Raw genomic sequence first — 5,847 nt, 5'->3', positions numbered from 1 at the left:
ATGAGATCCCACCTGAAGAATTGTTACCCTAATACACCGAATATCAACAGTGGAATAAAGATTAGGTTAGGTTAGGTTGAATGAGGGTTATGTTTATTGTCATCAACTTATACAACCGAAGAATCGTAAATCCAGGATGGCCCACAAGAAGAATTGTCATCCTAGGATATCCCACATGAAGAATTGCCACCATAGGATAGCCCACATAAGAACTATTACTCTGTTAAAGCCTGGGGCGACGATTCTTCTTGTGATCATACTTCTTTTTAAATGAGAAACGTAAAATAAGTTGATTTGGATCAAGTTATTCTAAAGAGAGGCTAAGGGTACACCCAGGATTTGGAAAAAATCCCAATAAGGTTGTTGTACAATGGAAAGTCAGTAGACACGAACGTTTTACTTGCTCGAAATGGTAATTTCATACATTGTCTCCCGTGGCTCGGTGGTACTGCGCAAGTCTGAAAACCGCATGGGTGATACAAACACTTTGCTTCGTTTAGTTTCCTCTCCCAGTGGTCACTCTTGCATCACCGAATACAAGTTACACACACACATGAAACCGGTCAGGAATAAACTCGGAACTAGACCCGATATATATATATATATATATATATATATATATATATATATATATATATATATATATATACATACATACATATATAATTGCGCTCCAACACCACTATGACGCTGTCATATGAATACTTACAGGTCCGGTTCGGCCTTCGGACAGTGTCAATCAAATCCGAAATACGTTAGATATTTATTAAAAGGAAGGTCGATTTGAAAAAAAAGATCGAGCAAATAGTTCTCTGACAATGGGATGTTAAAGGCAAAAACTTGGGGGCGGGGCTTCAGCCTCTTCAGCCCCCCACCCCACTGGATCCGCCAGTGTTGTCTATATATGTTCGTTTATTCCGGGTCAGGTTCGTATATACGGTCCGCCATGAGATTCACGTCTGTCTCTCTCCAAATTAAATGGCTTTTTTTTTTAGGGTTTGGCAGTGTTAAGATTACACTTAACTTCTGTTTTGTTTTGTTTTTTTCCATTCTGTTACGCTATCACCTTGATGGCTGTGAAATTGTCCTAAAATAATATAATTACACTGCACGTGTACGTACAAAATTGCTAATAGCAATGAATTACTTAAAATATGGTTACCCCTTACTTTTTTGCTTTCTTTGACTACATATTTTCTAAAAGAATCTAAATTTAGAAATGAGTGACTATAAATATTTTGAACCAATATGATTACTTGTAATAAGAAAAATATTTATGTTATTTCCTCAGATGGAGTTTGTAAATCTTTGTTGGTTTACAAATATATTTTGGTATATCTAAAAGTTGTTTCACAATGCCAGCATTGTTTACATTATTGCAAGCACTGAAGGGTTATCTTTGTATATGTTGCTGAAGGAAGAATAACTCGAACTTATTATCTTATATATACCATAATTAGGAATTGTTTGATATTTGCAAAGATGAAGTGTTATTCCCTTTACCTCGGTATAGTGTATAGTAGAATTTGCTCAAATGAACACTACAACAGCCAGAGACCGGCCAAGGCAATCGAAATCGCCTATCGTTTGTCCGAGCAAAATCAATAACGAAAACATTAAGTTACAATGCGTTCACTGAAAGCCTTTTCAGACCTCTGTTACTTAGAGGGAGGTTCTAGAAATCTCTTCCCCATGACACGCTTCCAGGACGTTGTAAAGTTCCGCAACCTCAGAGTACCTGAGGGATGTTTATATATACTAATACAAGTTAATATTTGGCGTGGCAGATCACTAACCTAACCTTAATTGGTCGTCACTGTTGGAGTGATTTATACATATTTACACAAGCTCATTTCTGGGATTGTCACTCTTTATAAGCTATTATGTGGGATAGCTCATCTTGACATGGGTACCACTTTGGGGCTCTTGACTTTACAACGTTCACCTTCCACCGAGTTATGACCTTGATCACATGTGGTGTGACTGTGGTGCGCAGTCGGCACCCCCTACATGGGGTCAAAAAAGGTCACGGTGGGGTCAAAAAAGGTCACGGTGTAGGAAGGAGGGCCGAGGAATGTCACACAGTACAGCTGCAGCACTCAGAGCAACTTGCGCTGTATTTTACTAACAAATGCATCTAATGAAATGTAGTCCCTGGACGTTAGAGTATACGCAGGTTGATCAACGCACATGTAAAATATAAACAGTAAATGCCTTGGTGGATTAAAAAATGTAATGAGAAATAGACATCTGGGAATGGATGCTAAGAAGAGGTTCTATGAAGGAGTGATTGTGCCAACAACACTGTACGAAACATGGAACATAAGAGAGAAAGAGAGGAGGAGTTTGAATGTGTTTGAGATTAAATGTCTGAAAAGTATGATAGGGGTTACTAGGCTAGATAGAGTGAGAAATGAGGAGGTGAGGAGGAGAACAGGGGTGGAAAGGGAGCTGGGAGATAGGGTTGATGAAAGAGTACTAGGATGGTTTGGACACATGGAAAGAATGAGTGGGGAAAGATTGGTGGAGGAAGTGTGGCAGGCAGAGGTGGAAGGAGTGAATATGAGGGGGCGCCCTAGGATGGGATGGATGGATGGGGTAAAAGGAGCATTACAAAAGAGAGGAATGTCTGTTGAGGAAGGACGGGAGAGGACAGAAGATGGGGGTGAATGGAGAAGGGTTGTGTATAGATGATGCTGTGATGCATGAGGGGGAGTGGGTGGGGGATGGGGGTGAAGGAGTATGTATGAGAAATAAATTGACGCAGCCCGAAGGGATTTCTCCCCGTCTTCTCCTTTTCTGCTTGAGGGGACGGAGAGGAGGGGTCGCCAAATTCATGAAGCGGCCTTGCTGTGGATATGCTGTGTCTTGCGACACTGCTTCTGACCCAGGCCGGTGGACAGGATGCAGGGATGCCCCGTCATCCAGGAGTTGCCAAGATGAGAGGGAGGGAAGACGGTGGAGGGGAGTGAAATATATAGGGAGTGGAGTGGGTGGGAATGGTTTCTACGCATTTTTTCTTTTTGGCTACCCCCTGTGTAAGGGGGGAAAAGCCTTTGGTATGTATGTATATATGTATGTATGTATGTATGTATGTATGTATGTATGTATGTATGTATGTATGTATGTATGTATGTATGTATGTATGTATGTATTTGAATCCAACGTTCTCTATTGCGGTTGCAGTGACAGTATCGCATAACAACTGCACAGAACCACAAGGTATCACAACCACTACAACCACAATTCACCTACGCAGCGTCTGATATTCCTAAACTTCGTTGTGTCAATTTTGGGCATCACACCCAATAATTTCCCCCATAAACTGGTTACATTTCTCGTCTATAAGTTCATCTATTTTGTAGTTTCTTTATAGCTTTGGTAAAGATCATTTTAATGCTAACAGACCTGGACAAAGGACCTGTCACGGTGGCCCTGTGTAATCGGCGTGTGACGTTGGGCAGAGGTGCTGTAAATTCATAGGATGCTCATTACCTTATGGGAATATGTATACTAGCTTCGTTGCTCAGCACAGTGCTGGAGCTTGCCTAACCACCGGCTGGCATTGTCTGGCTGGGTGAAGAAGAGAAGAAGAAGAAGAAGAAGAAGAAGAGGAAGGAAGAAGAAGAAGAAGAAGAAGAAGAAGAAGAAGAGGAAGAGGAAGAGGAAGAAGAAGAAGAAGAAGAAGAAGAGGAAGAAGAAGAAGAAGAAGAAGAAGAAGAAGAAGAAGAAGAAGAAGAAGAAGAAGAAGAGGAGGAGGAGGAAGAGGAAGAGGAAGAAGAAGAAGAAGAAGAAGAAGAAGAAGAAGAAGAAGAAGAAGAAGAAGAAGAAGAAGAAGAAGAAGAAGAGGAATTGACAATGACCATTTTTACGCCTCGGGGCTGAGATCGTCTGACGTCATTCAGAGTAAACGTTGTGGAGTTGGACACCGAGACGAATGAATAAGAAGAGAGAGAAAGAGAGAGAGAGAGAGAGAGAGAGAGAGAGAGAGAGAGAGAGAGAGAGAGAGAGAGAGAGAGAGAGAGAGAGAGAGAGAGAGAGAGAGAGAGAGAGAGAAAGAGAGAGAGAGAGAGAGAGAGAGAGAGAGAGAGAGAGAGAGAAAGGAACCAGAGATCGTTTCAGGTTTCTTATGGAAGTGTGATGGGACCTACAACTAAGGGCGAGGACGGAATATCTACACAATTGGGAGTGTTGTTTTGTCGCATTGTTGATCGGGGTGGGGGGGGGGGGTTGTGGAGATCGCCTTTGATAGATGAATAAACGAAATGGAAAATTACCCTCGCACATTTTCACCACTGCACCATTGTCTACTAATGACGAGTGCTGGACCAGTGGGGGGGAGTGGGAAATAATCCACGCTGCTGGTTTCCTTGGGTTATGCCTCCTCTTCCTCCCCGACCACGACATTATCATTATAAGACTTACCCCGTCTCCTCACACTGCCAGACTCTACTAAGCTGAGTAAGGTCCCCCTCCCCCCCCCCCCCACCATCAAGGCTCCAAGCGGTGCCACTGCGGTCTAATCTGTGGCCTCGTCTCCGCTTCGCGAGCGCCAGGAATTGCGTTCCATTTCCAGAGGCCACTACTGGTGACTGTTAACTGCCCAGGCTTCGTGTCGCTCGCTCCCCACTCCCCCCTTAACCCGAAGATCACTCATGAGGTGCGCATGGTCTCGACCGAGGAACCTCCTCCTCTTCCTCCTCCACTTGACGATATCGATCAAATTCCATTGCGGTCAGGATGGAACCCAGACCAATCGTAAACAGAATGTATTGCGTGCGTTGCTATGGATGTACAGACGGTGTTACCATTGGCGGGGAAGCTGTTAGTGGAATAAAACAGAAAATAGCATCTTGAATGATTATATTCAAGTGACCTTAGAGGTACCAATCAAAACTTGCCGACTGGAGCTGAAACCACCGAGCAGGAAACGTAAGCGCTAAGATTGCACGCGTTCTTTGTTTAACGTCACCAGATGGGTAAGGCATGTCCAAAGAATAGCACCAAAACACAAGGGTGGAGGTACCCTCACTGAAGGGCACGGCTTCGTTAAAAAAAAATTGAGACGGGCGTGTAAAACCTAGATTTGCGGGAATAGGCCGCGCTGGATGCTTGTAAGAGGCACAATGCATGAAATTATTTATGTTGTATAAGAGACATAATATTCTCCTATTTTACTGTAGGTATCCAGTCCAGGAGAAACTGGCACCCACGACCAAAACACACAATGTGCGCAAGGATGATTATATAGCTGTAAACAACATTCTTAAGTAGGCCAAACGACTTTAGCTCCTAGTGAAAATAAATATTTTAAACTAATGAAAAAATCAAGGCTAAAATGTAGAGGAACAGCATTACATCATGATATACACCAATCTCAACATTAGAGAATGTGATTGGCGGTCAATGCGGTACGTGATGGACCTTGCATGGGAGGAAGAAAGTATACAATACTTATCATACCTTTCAATGTTTTAAGCGTAATGGCTTTCTGCCACAGTGCCAAAAACTATTAATGGACAGAAATATGCCCATAACCACAAACTTTCTGAATGCAATATATATGTATACGAGTATTTACATACACATATATGTTGCAAGATGGTTGAATTAAATATTCAATCCCTTGGGTGTCCATTACTCATGAAACCAGTTATGCGTCCAGGCCGGGTACGGACTATTGCTCACCGGACAGTTGCTCACTAGACAAGTGACAAATAGGACATTTGCTCACCAAAGGATTATTTTCTACTTTTCTTGAACTTAATAACAAACAACATACAGGATTTTTTAGTTATATTGAAGTTTATCACAGCAATAATATACAAACAATATACAAACTTTCAT

The sequence above is a fragment of the Oratosquilla oratoria genome, chromosome 9 (assembly GCF_046742065.1).
Source record: "Oratosquilla oratoria isolate Oo_2021 chromosome 9, ASM4674206v1, whole genome shotgun sequence".
In the NCBI taxonomy this organism is placed as follows: domain Eukaryota; kingdom Metazoa; phylum Arthropoda; class Malacostraca; order Stomatopoda; family Squillidae; genus Oratosquilla; species Oratosquilla oratoria.
The sequence above is the reverse complement of the archived record's forward strand: the minus strand, read 5'-3'. Positions refer to the sequence as shown.